Source organism: Pinus tabuliformis, chromosome Q (assembly GCF_031772625.1).
Source record: "Pinus tabuliformis cultivar Carrire ecotype Pingquan chromosome Q, CPIR1, whole genome shotgun sequence".
In the NCBI taxonomy this organism is placed as follows: Eukaryota; Viridiplantae; Streptophyta; class Pinopsida; order Pinales; family Pinaceae; genus Pinus; species Pinus tabuliformis.
The window spans coordinates 766,794,615-766,812,871 of record NC_142296.1 but is presented as its reverse complement, the minus strand read 5'-3'; the positions used below and the strand labels follow the sequence as shown (position 1 = coordinate 766,812,871).

General features: G+C 37.5%; 1 pseudogene; it reads left to right on the top strand.

Annotated features, from left to right (window-relative positions):
* The first annotated feature begins 6,603 nt into the window (after positions 1–6,603).
* On the top strand, positions 6,604–8,527 carry LOC149221746 (cytochrome P450 86B1 pseudogene; annotated as a pseudogene).
* Positions 8,528–18,257: the final 9,730 nt, after the last annotated feature.

Sequence of the window (18,257 nt, the reverse complement as noted above, 5' to 3'; positions counted from 1 at the left end):
GCATGCATAAACCCCAATCCATTAACCATAGATTAGAACATAATCATAGTTCCCTTTACCAGATCTACAAAACACCGTGGGAAGAAAACCATCATGCCCAAAACCGTGGGTGAAATCCATGTACAAAACCATAGGTAGGTCCACCCACCTAATATAGGGTCCAAAAAAAATTTCTTGGGGCGCTGCCCTGAACCCCATGCAAGGGGGGCTATGCTCGGTGCAACAAAGGGGGGACTGGCCACCCGCCTCTAACCCCCCGACTTTGCGCATGGATCTATTTTTGGAAAGAATATAACACACACCCAAAATTTTCCCACTTGTTGTTTCCTTTTCCGCACAAGGGTTCATAGGAGAGCTTATTCATTGGTCCAGCCCTACAATGCCCATTGTTTCTCTGCAGCAATAAAACTTCTCAGTACTCACAAACTTCGTCAATGCATCTACAATATTCTTCAAAGTGTCCACCTTTACTAGCAACACCTTTTTGTCCTCAACCATACCCCTCACAAAATGATACTAAACATCAATGTTATTTGTATTTGAATGATAAGTAAGATTCTTTGCCAAGAAAATTTCACTTTGACTGTCACATTCTATCCTTATAGCTCACTGTACTAACCCCATACTTGAACACAATCTCTGCAACCAAACTACTTCCTTGCTTACATGACTAGCTACCACATATTCTATCTTTGTAGTTGAAAATGCCACTACAAACTGTCTCTTGTTCATCCAACTAACTGCACGTCCAAATAGGTTAAACACATGCCAACTTGTAGATCTTCTCTGATCCAGATCTCTAGCCTAATCTGCATCAACAAAGCCATGGATGTCCAAAACTCTATCCAATCCTGGTCTACCTTGGTAGCAAAAACCATAATCACTAGTGCCACGCAAATCCCTGAAAACCCGCTTCACTATTGTCCAATGCTCCTTTCTTGGTTTTGACATAAACCTGCTCAATACTCCCACTACATGTGCAATATCTGATCTAGTATAGACCATTCCATACATTAGGCTCTCGACTGCACTTGCGTATGGAACTTTTTGTGTCTTGGGACACTATTCAACAAATAACTTTACACCGATAAGAATAGGATCCTTCACCGATTTACTACCCTGCATATTAAACCTCTATAGTATTGTCTCAACATACTCCTTTGCTTTAACGAGAGATTCCTCTTTGCCCGATCTCGTTTAATATCCATGCCCAAAATATAGTTTGCAGCACCAAGATATTTCATGTCGAATTTGGAGGACAATTGGGTCTTCAAATACTCAATAATTTCATTTTTATTTCTAATCAACAACATATCATCCACATACAAGACCAAATAAATAACATGCCCACCAATTAATTTAAAATACACAGAATGCTATTCTTTGCTTTTGGGGAAGCGAAGTCCCCGTATAAATGTATCAAATTTCTGATACCAAATCCTTGGCGACTGTTTTAACCCTTAGAGAGACTTTTTTAACCTGCATACTAGTTATTTCTTACCCTTCACCCCAAAGCCTTCAGGTTGCTTCATGTAGATCTCTTCTTCCAAATCTCCGTGAATAAATGTTGTCTTCACATCCATCTGTTCTACCTCAAAATCAAAAGTAGAAACAATAGATAAAATTAATCTAGTAGAAGCTACCTTGGAAATAAGAGAAAAAATATCACAAAAATCAATCCCCGACACCTGGGAATAACCTTTTTCTACCAACCGAGCTTTGTATTTCTCCACCTTTCCTTCTAAATTCATCTTCTTCTTAAACACCCATTTTCTTCCAGTGGTCAACTTCACCAAATCCCAAGCCTCATTTTTTGTGCAAAGATTCCATTTCATCAATCATGGCCTCCTTCCTGAGTTTGCCTCCCTCACAGTTCTGGGATCATCATCAATAATAGATAAATAAATTTGAACAGAAAGCGGATGGACTATGCTTTTTTGGCTGCCTTCTTTCTCGAATTGATCTTCTCACAGCTAGGGTTTTTGGTTCTTCATCTTTTGATTCCTCTTTTGTTGTAGGGTCTGATTCTTCCTCCTTTAGCTCAAACTCTATCTTCTCAGGTTCCTTTGGCAGGATTTCATGTTTAATAACAAATTTCACCTCTCTAAACACCACATCTCGGTTGTACACAACCTTCCTTGTTTCTCAGTTCCAATGCTTATAACCTTTTAAACCATCCTTATACCCAATAAGGATGCACCTTTCAGATTTACCATCCAATTTGGTCTTTTCTCCTTTGGAACATGTACATGTGCATCATAGCTAAATAGCCTCAGATGTGAAAGACAAGGCTTCTTACTAGTCCATACCTCTTTTGGATACTTATCTTCCAATTCTGATGAAGGTGATTTATTAACTAGGTAACATGTAGTCTCCACCACCTCTACCCAGAATTCCTATCCTAACCCGACACCACTGAATATGCTTCTTGCCTTTTCCATCAATGTCTTGTTCATTCTTTCTGCAACTCCATTTTGATGAGGTGTGTATGGAGTAGTCTTCTATTGTGCTATACCACACTTCTTACAGAAATTTTCAAATTCCTTCTTGCAGAACTCTCCACCGATATCTGTCCTTAACACCTTTATCTTCTTCTCTATCTGGTTTTCCACTAGAACCTTAAATTCTTTAAACCTATCAAAGACTTCATATTTCTTCCTGAGGAAATATATCCATGTATTACTTGAGAAGTCATCTATAAATGATATGTAGTACACAGACTTACCTAGTGATGGAACCGACATAGGCCCAAACACATCACTGTGCAGAAGCTCTAATATCCCTTTTGCCCTCTTAGCACCAGAGGGGAAACTCACTCGATTCTGCTTCCCATATACATAATTTTCACAAAAATTGAAATCCAGAGAGCAATTAGACATTCCTTCTACCATACCATTACCATGAAGTATTCAAAGTCCCTTCTCTCCAATATGTCCAAGCCTTTGATGCCATAACATGGTCTTTTCTCCAAATACCACAACGTTTTCTACTCCACTTTTAGGAACCACAGAAGTGTTGCACCCATCAATAAGAGTGCTACCCAGAAGCTTGTACAGAGTTCCAATTTGAATGCCCCGCATCAATGTGCATGCTCCATGAACCATCTTGCAGGTATCTTTCTCGAACATTGTTTTAGCACATGCATCATCCATATTTCTTACAGAAAACCCAATCCAGGAATATGCAGGACACTTGGAAGTGTTCTAATCCTTCCACCTTGCAACTCCAACTTGACTTTTCCGTGCTTGATGATTCTAGCCTTCCTATCATCCCCTAAGAATACATCACCACCATCATATTTCTCATACTCACAGAACCACTCCCTATGGAGAGTGAAGTGAAAGGATTCACCTGAGTCAATTAACCATGCCTCATGATCTACATGTGTACTTGAAGAATAAGACAATCACACATCCCCACTTTCATCTGAGGTGGTTTTCACCTCTACAAAAGGAGCATCATCAGATCCCTTTCCTTTCTCAGGAGCTTTAGATCTACAGTCCTCTTTGAAGTGTCCTTCCTTTTCCGCATTCCCAGCACACCTTTATAGGTTTTCCTTAAGATTTATATCTCCCTCTAGATTTAGATCTCCCACTTGAGGACTTATTTTTGTTTCTGTTGTAGTACCGTGCTCATACAGACAAGGCATCACAATTTTGTCCCTCCATATTTTTCCGTCTAATCTCCTCTGACAACAAGGATGAGACTATTTCATCAAACTACAAGGTAGTTGCATTGCTACATATTACAGCAACCAGCCTATCCCACGAATTTGGTAGAGAACACAACAAATTAATTCACTTACCTTCATTTGATATTTTAATATCAACAGATAAAAACTAGCTTACCACAGTATTCAAGGCGTTCAAATTCTCTGCCACCGAGTCTCCATGCTTCATTGTCAGATTATACAACTTTTTTGTATGAACAATTTATTCACCAAAGACTTAGATTGGCACAAAATCCCTAACTTTTCCCACAAAGCCTTTGTTGAAGATTCCCATAATACATTCAACAATATTGAATCTAAGATACACAATCGTGTTGTGCTCTTTGCTTTTCGGTCCAACTTCTTCCAGTCTTCATCAGACATTGTCGTTGGTTTAGTACCCGGATCTACCACGATCCACTGATCTTTATCCACCAACAGATCCTCCATCTTGAGTTTCCACAACTCAAAACTCTGACCATTAAATTTCTTGATCCCTATCTTTCCACTGCTCGTCATCTTCTTTCACCGCAAGAAGCGATCTTGTACATCTTCCACTGAACAGTGTCTACCACAAGCCCGAGCAAAACCCCTCAGCAACAAAGGCATTCCCTTGAAGCTAAAACAACTCTGATACCAAACGTAGGTTTTAACCCTGTATAGAATTTACTTGCATACGAATTCTAAAAAAATAGAAAATAAACAATGGCGACAGCATAAAACATAAAAAAATATACACAGGGATTTTCCCCTGGATCCCAAAACTGGGACTACCAGATTGATTTTTCATTATATTCCTTTCAATGTTACAATACATATATATACATGTCGAAGCATCTATAAAACCCAATCCACTAACCCTGGATTAGAACATAATTGTAGTTCCCTTGACCGAATCTATAAAATATCATGGGCAGAAAACCATCATGCCCAAAACCATGTGTGAAATCCATGCACAAAACCAGAGGTAGGTCTACCCACCTAATATAGGGTCCAAAAAAAAAATTCTCAGGGCATTGTCCTGAACCCTCTGCAGGGGAGCTACCGCTCCCCCATTGCACCTGATGCAACAAAGGGGGAACTAGTTGCCCCCCTCTAACCCCCCAACTTTGTGCGTGGGGCTAGTCGTGGAGAGAATATAACACACACCCAACAATTTTACTCATTTTCTTGTTTAGCAATATAACCAAAAATAATTCACTACGCTACTCAAAATTTTTAAGCAAAGCTAGATTCATGTCAGAGATTAGTTATTTAACATGAAGATATTTAACAAGTTTTATGCTCTTCTACTAACTCTTTTCCTTGTGTATACATTCGTAATACAATTGAAAAACAATTTCTAAAGAAACTTAAATAAAACAATATGTTCATTGATATGAGTATTTAGAAATATAATAGGAGCAAGCACGCTCCCCCCAACCAAATGAACTATTGTATCAAAAATTCCTCCTGAGCCCTGGGTTATGTTTTGTCATAAATTTTGATTAGTTTTGATGTTCTTCCTCCTTAAACCCTAACAACAACCTGCTAGTTCAAAGTAAAAAAAAATCTCTAGTATTTTTTGATATCCAATATTTTCTCCACTAGAAATCCTTTCTTTCATCAAATTTCTTCTCTCCCACAATCCTCTTTCCTTCCCATCACATGAGCTTTATCTCCCATCATGCTATCTTTGGGAATCTAGAAAAAGAAAGACGTTTAATATTGTGACAATTGTCACTTCAAAATTGTCCTTTTTAGACACTAATTGATTTAATTGATTTCCAAACAATAAAATAACTTGACTACTCATGTATTCGCTTCTCTTATATTTTCAAGTAAATGATAAGTTAAATAAACAATATTTCATTCCTAACAATATATTAATACTTACATTAAGAATATCTGAATATCTAACTTGTCTTAGCCCCATGGTTATTACTCTAATTTAAATGTTCGTAAAAGAATTAAAATCATAAAGTTTGATAAGTAAGTAATTACACTAGGGGCACTATGTTTCCCCTCCCCTTAAATGCACACTGTCCTCAGCATTCACTCTGTATTTATCAATCCCTGAAAAGTGAAGGAGATTGTTCTCTCATTTTCTCTTCCATCTCCTAGGTGGCTTCCCAAAACCCAAAGTGCTCTATCGCACTTTAACCTCGGCGAGCTATAACTACCTAATAAAGATCTCTGTCAATCCTGCCCGTGGTTTATGAAGCAGGCGAGCTATAACTACCTAATAAAGACCTCTGTCAATCCTGCCCGTGGTTTGCCAATATCCTTGCGCTGGCCGGGATCGACCTTACCTTGACACTTGGCAGTGCCTGCGGTTTGCCTATATCCTAGCACTGACCTGGATCGATCCGACCATGTCACTTGTCACAGCCCACTCCGCTCGCGCTGATCCATCCCATAAAGCTTCCCATTGTTATTTTCGATAGCCTTCGGGACAGTCGAGTGTCAAGGTAGGATCAATCCCACTCATAGAGGCAAACAGCGGGCAGCACGGAGAGCAGTATTTACCAGCCTCGGTTCACCAACTGGAGATAGACAATCTCCTCTCGGAAACTGGGCCCCTGCGATGAGATACTAAAATCACTCAGATCGAGGTTTTTATTACTACTTTATTTTTAAATTTTACTATCTTCCATTAAATTTTATCCAATATCTTTTTTTTTTTAATCCCGACGCATTTTTAAACTTATAAATAACAATATATATTATTTCTTATTACTACTTTATTTTAAATTTTACTATCTTCCATTAAATTTTATCCAATATCTTTTTTTTTTTAATCCCGACGCATTTTTAAACTTATAAATAACATATATATTATTTCTTTATTACCTGCCTCGGCACATACTCTTGAAATGTCTTCGTTGAAACGTAAATGAGTAAGACGGTGATAATTTGGGTGTATAGTTCAGACTTTAAATGGTAATACAATAAATTGAGAAGAAACGTCATAAGAGAGCGAGTCCAGGAGCCTGCCCACTGCCATGGATTTGCTCGGAACATACTGGATGCAGATGCAATTGTTATTCAACAATTTTGGCTTCACTGAAGTGGCCTTCATACTCATCTCATGCATCTTGATCCCAACGTTTTTACTGAGGACCACGATTTGGAAGATGAAACTGCCATTGAAGTGGCCACTTGTCGGCATGCTTCCTTCGCTGGTTTGGAATTTTAAGCATCTGCATGATTGGGTCACTCATCTACTCAATTTTAGTGGAGGAACTTTCATTCTGCAACTCCCTTGGATGAATAGGGTATTAACTGCAGATCCACGAAATCTGGAGTATATGCTGAAGACCAGATTCCATAACTTTGTGAAGAGCAACTACTTAAAGAGCGTACTCCGCGATCTGTTTGGGGACAATAGTCTTCTCCTGGTGGATGGAAAATATTTTAAGCACCTCAGCAATCTAACAATATCGGCACTCACCTCCCGAAGCTTCCGCAATTATTCAATTCGTTCTACTATAACCTTGGTGCACGACAGACTTCTACCCGTGCTCCAGAGTGCTGCTGACAATGAGCATATCATCGATCTCCAAGACGTATTTCGTCGATTTTCGTTCGATATCAGTTGTTGGAATGGAGTGGGATTCGATCCCATGTCTCTTCTCCCCCATCTCCCGCGGGTTCCTCTCCTGAGTGCCCTAGACAAAGGTATAGAAGCGTGCATGTGTCGACTGCTAATGCCCGCCCTCTGTTGGAGAACATTGAGATACTTGGGCCTCGGAATGGAGAGCAGGGTCCACGTGGCTCGGAAAACTATAGACCGTTTTCTAGCCCCGATCATTGCGTCTCGAAAGAAAAGCACGGATGTTCAGTACATTTTGAAGGACTACACGGAGGGCCGACCTATGGATTTCCTGTCGATAGTGCTTTTACGTGAACAGGAGACTAATGGCGGTATCCCGCCTTCCTATGACACTTTAAGAGACTACTCTGTCAACTTCGTCATAGCAGGCCAGACGACGTACGTGGCCCTCTCTTGGTTTTTCTGGCTGCTGCATCAGCACCGGGAGGTTGAGAAAAAGATTGTACAAGAGATAGAAAGTATCTTAAATCAGAGGCCGGTGTCTCCAGACCGAAACGATCCGTTGCCCTTCTCAATGGAGGAAATAAAAGAGATGAAGTATCTGCAGGCGGCGCTGAGTGAGTCTCTCCGGCTTTATCCGCCTACTCCGATAGACCTGGTGGAGGCGGTGGAGGACGACGTGCTGCCCGACGGCACGACGTTAGAGAGGGGGTCCATCATCATGTATTTCATCTACTCTGCGTGCAGATTGAAGAGTGTGTGGGGGGAGGATTGCGGGGAGTTCAAGCCGGAGAGGTGGATCAACGACGGGAAGAACGCGAAGGGAGAATCGGAGTTCAGGTACCCGGTTTTCAATGGCGGGCCGAGAAGGTGTACCGGCAAGGAATTGGCGTTTTGGCAGATGAAGTGGGCGGCGGCTTCCATTCTTGCCCGTTTCGAGGTGAGAGTAGTGGAGAGGCACCCCGTTGTTCCCAAGTTCGGGTTGCTACTTTCCATGAAGCACGGCCTTCCGGTATCAGTTCGCCCACGCACTCCGTTTGACTCTATGGGTGCAATCTGAAGTACACATATTGATGGACTTTGTTTCTTCAGCAAAGTATAACGTATTCCTATATAGTATTTCTGTTGATTACTTCAAGCTAAATCTTAGTACATCCGTGCTTTACTTTCACCGCAATTGTTTATCCATTTCACGATGCCTACAATGTGTTCTTAGTTGTCTTCTATGCTCGCGATGCTTCTAATGTGCTCTTCGTGTCTTCTAAATTATATCGCTGATAGAAACATACCTCAGATTGTATCGTTCATATGTTAATAAAAACGCGTGGTATCGTTACATAGTTATATATATTTTGTTTTTCTGTTGATATATTAGTAAATGAGCAAAATAAAAATAAGAATAGATCCATCTTACTGTAGAATGAGCCTCGCAATCATAACTATGTGATATTTTAGAATTTAGTGAGCAATCATAACCATCTGATGTTTTGGAATTTAGGTACGATTTCAGCTATAACGGGCTACTCATATCCTATTTTGCATATCAGTCATTATGGTCTATACAAAAGGGGAAACATGGATACATAAATGTTTCAACCAAGAACTCTAATATCCCATGTGGGAGATGTCTTTTACCAATATCGTAGGTAGGAGATGTTTTCTATAATGCGAATAGAATTGAATTTAATGTTATGGAAACTCTTTCCTTCGGCAACATGTTAAGTTGCAGCAATGATGTCACCTTGTGAGACATGTAATGCCATGTTGAAGGGAACAAACTTTTTGACCTTCACACCTCATGAACCATTCCAGTCTTTGCAATCAAAGGGGGTCATGTTGTCGAGTTCAATGGAAGGACTATTAAAACTACCCCCACCACTTGCCTTCTTATAAACCTAGACATTGCTGAAACACGCTAGCTCCAATAATGGTTTCAGGAAATAGGTTTCAATGCATCCTTGCCTTCATTGAGGCAAAAATACATTGGTGCCTCTACCAGGTCCCTCAAAGTTAAAAGAATCTTTGTACTTGTTGCAATGTCTCGCTCCAAGAAAGTTCCATGGGTTGTCGACCGTGCTACTACAACAACAATTAACATGGAATTTTCCACTTACTTGTATGCTTATTCAATGCAAAAAGAGGCGGTCTGGGCATACCAATGCAAGACGTGAGTTGAAGGGAAAGATAAAGATGTGGGATGTATTTCCTAACAATATGGGTTTCTACAACATCGAGTTGGCACTAGCCAACTTGGATCTCAATGAGCGAATGCTACAACCAGTCACCTTTAATGATGGTGATCCTCCTGAGGGGTCATCCTCCTCACCACTAGATTCAAGTATTGGATAGGGTATAGAAGGGGAGGAGGATGGAGTAGAGAGTAAAAACAATGGTGGTGATCTTGATGATCTTGACATCGAGGAGGACGAAAAATGAATTTAGATATTTTTCCATCTATGGTTCTAGTATCTACCCTATTTTTTATTTTTCCTTGGAATATATGCCATACATTTTGATTTGATGACATCAAATAACTCAATGAGAAGACTACAATTTATGGTTTTAAGTTCTAACCTCTATTTTATGTGTAATGAATATTCTAATTTCTTGTGTGTTTAATGTGGTAATTAGTTGTATCAATATTTTGTGGATGCTCTAAAAGTTTTGGATCTCTATGTCTATATTTTGTTTTTTATTTGTAATTTAGTATATCATATATATATATATATATATATATATATATATATAATGTTCCTTAGGTCACATTTCAAGGGCCAAAGTGTCCCACATTGGACACTCATATCCACTGTTAGGTCCCTATATTAATAGTGTAACCCCTTATTGTTATTAGTACAACCCCCTTTTTATATTGTTGTGCCCATGTAGTCCCCATATTGTTATTATTGTGCCCCATAAAAGCCCATTATTGTTATTATTATGCCCTTACATTATTATTGTTATGTCGGCTCTGATTATATTATGACCCCTTAGATTCTTATATATAGAAAGGAGGTCTTGTCATTTGTATATAAAATATTGTAAGACTACTACTGCCCAAGTATGATTTGAAGCATCTGTTTCAAGAATAAAAGGCAGATTAGTGTATGGAAGTTTTAAATTTGGCAATTCCTGGATTTTATTCTTGATATTTTTCACTCCAACTGTCATTTGCTGATTCCATTCAACCTTTCGTTTTTTGAGTCTTTGTTGTGGTATCTTGGTATCATCAGATGGCTTCTCATAAAATTGTCTGATATAATTTAAGCAACCAAAGAATCTTTGCAGAGTTTTGATATCTAGAATGATGTCTGGAAATTTGAGAAGATTCATGAGGACATGAGGTTGAAGCTGAATATGTCCTTGCTCAATGTGTAGACCTAAGTAGTCAATTCTGACTTTTCCAATCTGAAATTTTTCTTCTGTGTCTGAGAGGACCAATCCATGCTTGTACACCAGATTATAGAACTTTTCTAAATGAATCTTATGAGTATTTACATCTCTACTATACACAAGAAGGTCATCAATATATACAATTATATACTCTTCCTGCCCGAAAATATCTTCCATGCGTTTCTGAAATTCTGATGGGGCATTTTTTAACCCGAATGACATAATTGTCCACTGATATTGACCATGTGGGATTATAAAGGCTGTTTTAAATCTATCTTCTTGGAGAATGCCAATTTGCCAAAATCCACTCTTAAGATCAAACTTACTAAATACATTTGCATTTGATATTTTAGCAAGTAAGAGTTCTTTGTTTGGAAGAGGATACCTTATTGGCATGAGTGCTTCATTTAAAGTTTTGTAGTTGATGACTAACCTTTTCTTCCCTCTTTTCTACTCACTGTGCTTGTTGACATAATGCTGGACATGCCCACGGACTTTTGCATGGTTCAATATGCTTCTGTTCTAAAAGTTGAGTAATCTCCTACTTGCACAATTCTTGCTCTTTAGGACTCATATAATTAGCGCTTTCTTTTTGGGGAAAAGGTACATATCCTTATTTATAGGGCAAGGCTACGAAATATTTTTCTCTGGTCCAAAATGCATCTGGCCTGTTAGCTGTACAATCATTTCTAAGTTTTTCAGAAATACCTTGGAGGATTTTATGACCATGTAGATCTGCATTCTTAATTATCTTTTGGATCTTTGAAAGATCTTGCAGACTATTTTGGAGATGATCTTATTCATTGGGCTGAACATTAACTTGATAGTCACTTTTTGCTGAGAGTGTAACTGGATCTTCACAAGTAGTCAGAACAACTGAATCTTTTGCAAATGTTACTGGGAGAAATCTTTTGAGGAAATCTTGACCCAATAAAACATCAGAACCTGTATCATAACTGTACAAGGTAACATATGCAGGAACATCACCTAAATATATTGGAAAATCAGGAGCTATATGATTTATCTCCATTAGTTCTTTATTAACAGCTCTAAAAGAAATCTTTGTGGGCTGCCAATAATATGCAGGAATATCTCGATACTTACAACAAATGCTCATAGCACCTGAGTCTATATGAGCATCAAGAGTGTATTCCTTTATTTTTGGCAACTTAATCTTTATAGGAATAACCACTCTATCATCAATGCCTAAAATATTTACCAAATCAACATCCTTTGATTTCATAGGCATTTCTTCCTCTGAAACTTCTTTCAGCAATAGTTTTTCCAATTTAGAATTGTGATCATCATATTCAGCAAGTAAATATTGCAATCTGGAAGATAACTGAATCATTTCATTTCTGGTATGTTGGATTGATGATTCTATTTTTCCAATCTCTTTTTTGAGAGTACTGATTTCTTCCATACCTGAATCATAAATATCTTCTTTGATCTTCAGAGGCTGGAACATTGAATCAAACTCTTTCTGGATAAATTCTTCATTCTTAAAAACATCTTTATTTCTGGTTGAAGGCTGCTGTCTTTCTAGGCCTTCAAGTTTTTTTGTCAATCTTCTTTTCACTGTCAGCTGAGTGGGATCCAGTAGTGACAGCTGAGTTTTTACCTTTTCTATTTGTGCCTACAATGTATCTGAAGAACTGAAATGAAACATCTTAATATCAGGAATGAATGTTTCATCAGAATCAGAAAGGTCAGAATTTAAACTTATCCTCCTGATATCAGGTAATCATCATCTGAAGAATCTGAGCTGCTGGATATTTCAAAGTATTCTCCATCAAAATGGGATATGAGATCCCAATCTTGGGGATTGTGGATATTGGAGAATATATCCATGACCTTTACCTGTTTTTTGTTCTTCTTCTCTTTGCAGTTATTAGCAAAATGTCCTTCTTTTCCACAGATAAAGCAAGTAACTTTCTTAGAAGGTTTTGCTCTTTTCCTGAATATTATCCTTCTGCGCTTAGAATTGTACTTTGGATAATAACCTTTTCTCTTGTAAGTAGATTTATCTGACTTACAAAAGCAATGCTTCTTAGCAGCTTTTCTTTTCATCTTATTGTGACATCCAAAGTCATATGTTTCTGCAAAATTGTTGCATAATTTTGTGCTGAAATGCATTTGTTTCTTGTAATTTTTCTTTTCCTTTTCTGTAGCACATTCCTTTTGTAATATAGTAACAATCAACTAATGTAGAGCAGAAAAAGATATATTTTCAATCTAAATTTTATTTAATTGAAAATAATGATCAATCAAATCTAGAATATTTCCTCGCATGGATGCAATATAGTATCGTAAATATGCAATGTTATGAGGATCAGATGCTTGGTATAGCAACTTTTGCATCACACAGTAATAATCATGCAAATGATTTATATTGCATAACCTATGAGACAAAAATAGTTGAGAATGATGGGCAGAATCTTCAGGAACAACACCTACAAATTCATGTGCTAAGGCATCAAATAATGCTTTTAATGGATCATCAATTTGTTCAATTATCTGATTTTTGTCTGTTTCTGATAACTTTTCCCAACATTGTTTCAAAATTCCAGTGAAAGAACAAACAATTTGAGTAACTATGTCTGACCAGTCTGCCTTTGTTTCTGCTTTTATTTGAAGTGCCCATGCATGTAGATTATGAAGAGTAGTAATAACTTCATCATGTGGTAATCAATCAATATTTACCAGTAAAGTATTACCATATCCTTTTGTACTAGGATTATCAAATCTAATATTAACCGACTGCAAATTTTCTCTGTATCTCAAAAATGAACTAGTTGCTGCTGCTTCATGTGCAGATGTATCATTAGGATTTTTGCTTCCTTTATTTTGGAAGAAAAAGGGTTCATTCCTTTCTCTTTTTGAACTAGATTCCCCTTGGGTCTGTTCTCCTGGTGTCCTGGAAGTAACACCTGACATGGCCAAAATTTGGGGAGTAGATGGTTGGCCATTTTCTATCAAAGTCTTAAGACTAACATAATTCTTTGGTAATCTTAGACTTTCAACAGAGGGAAATCCTTTCACTCTTTCTTTCATCAAAATTGTTTTTTCTCTAGCTAAAAGTATTCCTTTAGTGATCTTTTCAAATTCTGGGATGCTAACATTTTCAATTCCTTTAGAAAGTAAGCTTCTAATACCATCTTGGGGTTGATTAGATCTTGAGGTTGTAGAAAACTTTGAGCTAGTCAAACCAACTTCTCTATACCTGGGGGGTGAATGAGATTTCATAATAGCATTCTGCAGATGATCTAGGGATTTCGAAATTATCCCCATATTGGACTGTATAGCATTCAATGACTGCTTGTACCCATTTTTTACTCCTAATACTTCATTATAACCAACATGTAATTTCTTAATATGTTCTTTGATTTCAAGGACATCTTTGGCTATATCATCAATATTTTGTAACATGCAAACTATCTAATAGTTTGTGAAGTTTTGCATTTTCTCTGCTTCACTTTGTTCTGGATCTGTCAAATTCCTCATTTGAATCCACTAAAAGTCTGACTTTAATGTACCATTCTTAAATGTTCTCCCGGAATTTCTAGGTTCTAAATGCCTTTCATTTACTTTGGCAATTATTTCACTTTGAGCTCTTGGAAGTGTAAAACTATTAATATCTGGCAACAATTGTTTTACACATTCTTGACAATCTTGTTGTTGTCCATTATGTTCAGGAGATTTTTCTATTTGGAACTTTGAGGCAGAGGAGGAAGATGGAGGAGTTGATACACAGAACTGGCAATCATCCAATCTAGAGGATAGAGATCTTCTAGGTGTTATCTTTGGTTGTTCTGGATAGACTGGAGGAAGTACAGCTTTATTGCTAGCCATTCTGTATGCAGCATTATCCAATGTAGACTTAGATGTAGTCAAACTAGGACTTGTAAACTTGAGTCCTAAAGATCCATCAGAATGTTTTATTAGAGATAACTGCTGAGGTTATTTTACAGCTTTCAACTGAGGGTACTTCTGAGATAGAGGGATGTATGTACTATTCCACTCCTCTGGAAGTATACATTCTGAGAATCCCACTTGAAGAGGAACAGTGTTTCTGGGTCCAACTATCACACCTTCTTTCAATGCTCTTTTGTTAAGTTTTGGATACCTTCTTTCAATGCTCTTTTGTTAAGTTTTGGATTTAAAGGTGGCATAGTAGTAGACACAAATCTCAGGCAAACTGAAGAATGTAACTGAGCAATTAATGATTGTGGGGCTACATCAAAACCATTGAACTGGATGTATGCGTTCAGGAAATCATTGATATATGGATCATTCAAAGCAACTTGGTATCTAGGAATGACTGAAGACCAAAAAGGGCCATTGTTTAAAGGGCTCTGGAAACCACCTAATAAGGCATCATGAAAATCATTCATCCTGGAATCCAAAACACAAGTAAGGCAGGAAGTATTTAACCCTAGCCTAACAAGAGGGTTTATCCCGAACTGGATCATTCCAATGTGTATATATTTATATCCATGTTCAATTCCCCATTCAATATCTTCTTTATTAATCAAAGGAATTTGATAAACTTTTTGTCCAGTAGAAACAGGAATGTTCATGGAAGTAAATCTAAACAACTGTGCAGCTTTAGACTGAAACACTGGAAGGCTATATAACTTATTAACTTCGATCTCTGGCAGTGTCCAATTTGGCTTTGGTTCGAATTCTTGAACAAGCACCTTTTCATCATATAGTTTCTCCTCACTAGATTTATTCAAATATTTGTTCAAAAAAGACAATCTCTTTTGTCCAGCTAATTTTCTATCTTCGGGTTTTTCATAAATGAATTCATATCCATTCATATTACCAGCCATTTGAAAATATAAGTATGCACCTGGTCAAACTTTATAAGCTTTTGCGCTCCCAGATGACAAACATGGCTATCCTTCGCCTCAACGTCTTCGACAGAAGCCTTACCGCCAACTTATAACTCCAACACAAATACACAAACTCTTATACAATCAAAATGGGAGAACCAGATAAGAAAAATAGCTCGAGGACAAAGTACCAGATGGCTTTGATACCAGAAGAAGAAATCAGAGAACAAGAACACAACACAGGAATAAGAACACAATATTAGAACTCCCACAACACTCACTGATCTTCCTTTTCCAAATGAATTACATCTTTACAAAGCTAGTATTTATAATATCCTAGCCAGTTAACTGATCAAAACTTTTACCGGTAACTTGAAACAGAGAGAATCTACTTTTGGTAAGAACATCATGCAAGAAGTCTTATCGAAAGGACAAATAGTAAAAGTATGTGTACCTAAAAGAAAAGGATTTGGGAAAGTGGGTACTACCACTTGTTATCTCATCCCTTAAAGGCAGAGCCATATGGGGACCAAATCCGACACAATCTAAAAGCAAGATATAAAGATAAGATGGTCGGAATCTAGGACATCAGCTCATAATAATTACAAAGTGGATATTTTAAGAAAACCCACGAAAACTTAAATATTTACATAAAGTGTATATGATATCAAAAGAGTGATCATATACATTAGTCACTGTTATCCCATTCTTCATCAGAATCATCATGATCTTGTTCATATCTGTCTATATGTTCTCTTTCTAATAATTGCTCAATGTCAGGAGCAAATATTTCTTGTGGTAATGAATCATCTAACCATGGTGGTGCTTCTTCTCGGAAACAACAGCAGAAAGGAAATGAGAAAACATTTGAAGGCTTGTGCCTCAGATCCACAGAAATTTCTCCTTGAAAACTGATAAACAAATTAAATGCTGGTTGATGTTGATTGCTGTCCTTCTGAGATAAAAATCAAACTTTGAATTAAATGAAGGAGTTATAGCTCACAGGTGTGTACAACACCTGGGAGACTGCACTCAAACAAAGAGGAGACTCTCTCTCTCATTCACTCTACTATTCCATCAAATGAATATTACAATATTAAATACATCACTAGAAATTAGGTAGTTGTAAACAAACTCCTAAACTCTAGGAACAAATCCTAAACTAAGGAGATACGTTACAACTATGTAACCATTTCTCCATTAATACAAAATAATATTGATTATTTTTAACTCCCCCCCTTAATGGAGAAAGGGTTATTCTGCACTCCTAACATCCCTCTAAATAATTCAAACTTTACTCGCCCTAGAGGCTTAGTAAAAATATCAGCTAAATTATCACAAGTGTTACAATACTCCACACATATTTCTTTTGACTGTATCTTTTCTCAAACAAAATGAAACTGAGTGTCAATATGTTTAGTATTTTTATGGAAAACTGGATTGTATGCAAGCTTTATTGTGCTCTGGTTGTCAGTTTTGATGTTGGTTGCTTCTTTATGTCCTTCACCTGCATCACTGAGCAATCTCCTCAACCAAATAGCTTCGCATGCGGCTACACACAATGCTTGGTACTCAGCTTCACATGATGATAGTGCTACAGTACTTTGCTTTCTGCTACTCCACGAAATAACCCCGGATCCAATACTAAATGCGTAACCTGTGATGGATCTTCGATCATCCAGGTTACCTACCCAATCAGAATCTGAATAACCTGCTAAAGTAACATCAGAAATGTCAGTGTATAAAATACCATAATTACAAGTACCACTAAGGTACCTCAACACACATTTTACTGCAATCCAGTGACTTTCAAGTGGTTTGGACATGAACTGGCTCAGAACACTAACAGAATATGCCAGATCAGGTCTAGTTGTCATGAGATATATCAAACTTCCCACTAGCTGTCTATACAAAGTGGCATCCACCTGTTTTGTGCCATCGTCACTACTTAACTTGAGATTCTGCTGCAATGGTGTTGCTGCTGTTTTGCACTGTTCCATTATGAATCTTTCGAACAGGATTCTCGCATACTTTCCTTGAGTTAGAAAAGTTTGACTAGAATCTTTCCATACCTCCAATCCTAGGCAATAATGAAGATCTCCAAGGTCTTTCATTTCAAATACCTGTGACATTTACTGCTTGATTTCTTTGATCAAATTATTTGCATTTCCTATTATGATCATGTCATCCACATACAAAGAAATCAAAATGATTTGCCTCTGTTTATTTATCTTGGTATACAAGTTTGGATCATTGAGGCTCCTATGAAAGCCATGCATGCTGTATAAAAAATGAATCAATTTTCTCATACCATGACCTGGGTGCTTGTTTCAAACCATAAAGTGCCTTATGCAATTTACACAATAAATGCTCTTGCCCCTTTTTTACAAAACCAGGAGGTTGTACTAAATAGATTTCTTCCTTTAATTCACCATTTAGAAATGCAGACTTAACATCTAGCTGGTGTAGCTTCCATTTATGTTTTGTTGCTAAAGAAATTAGCATTCTAATTGTATTTAATTTAGCTACAGGGGCAAAGGTGTCATCGAAATCTATTCCTTCTTGCTGTGAGTAACCCTTTGCTACCAGTCTAGCTTTGAATTTTTCTACACTCCCATCTGCATTTATCTTAGGTTTATACAACCACTTACATCCTATGGGGGTTTTTCCTTCAGGCAACTCAACTAAATCCCAAGTATGATTTCTATATATTGATTCAATTTCCTCATGCATTGCAACCCTCCATTCATCTGATTTACTTGCTTCTTCATAATTTGCAGGTTTT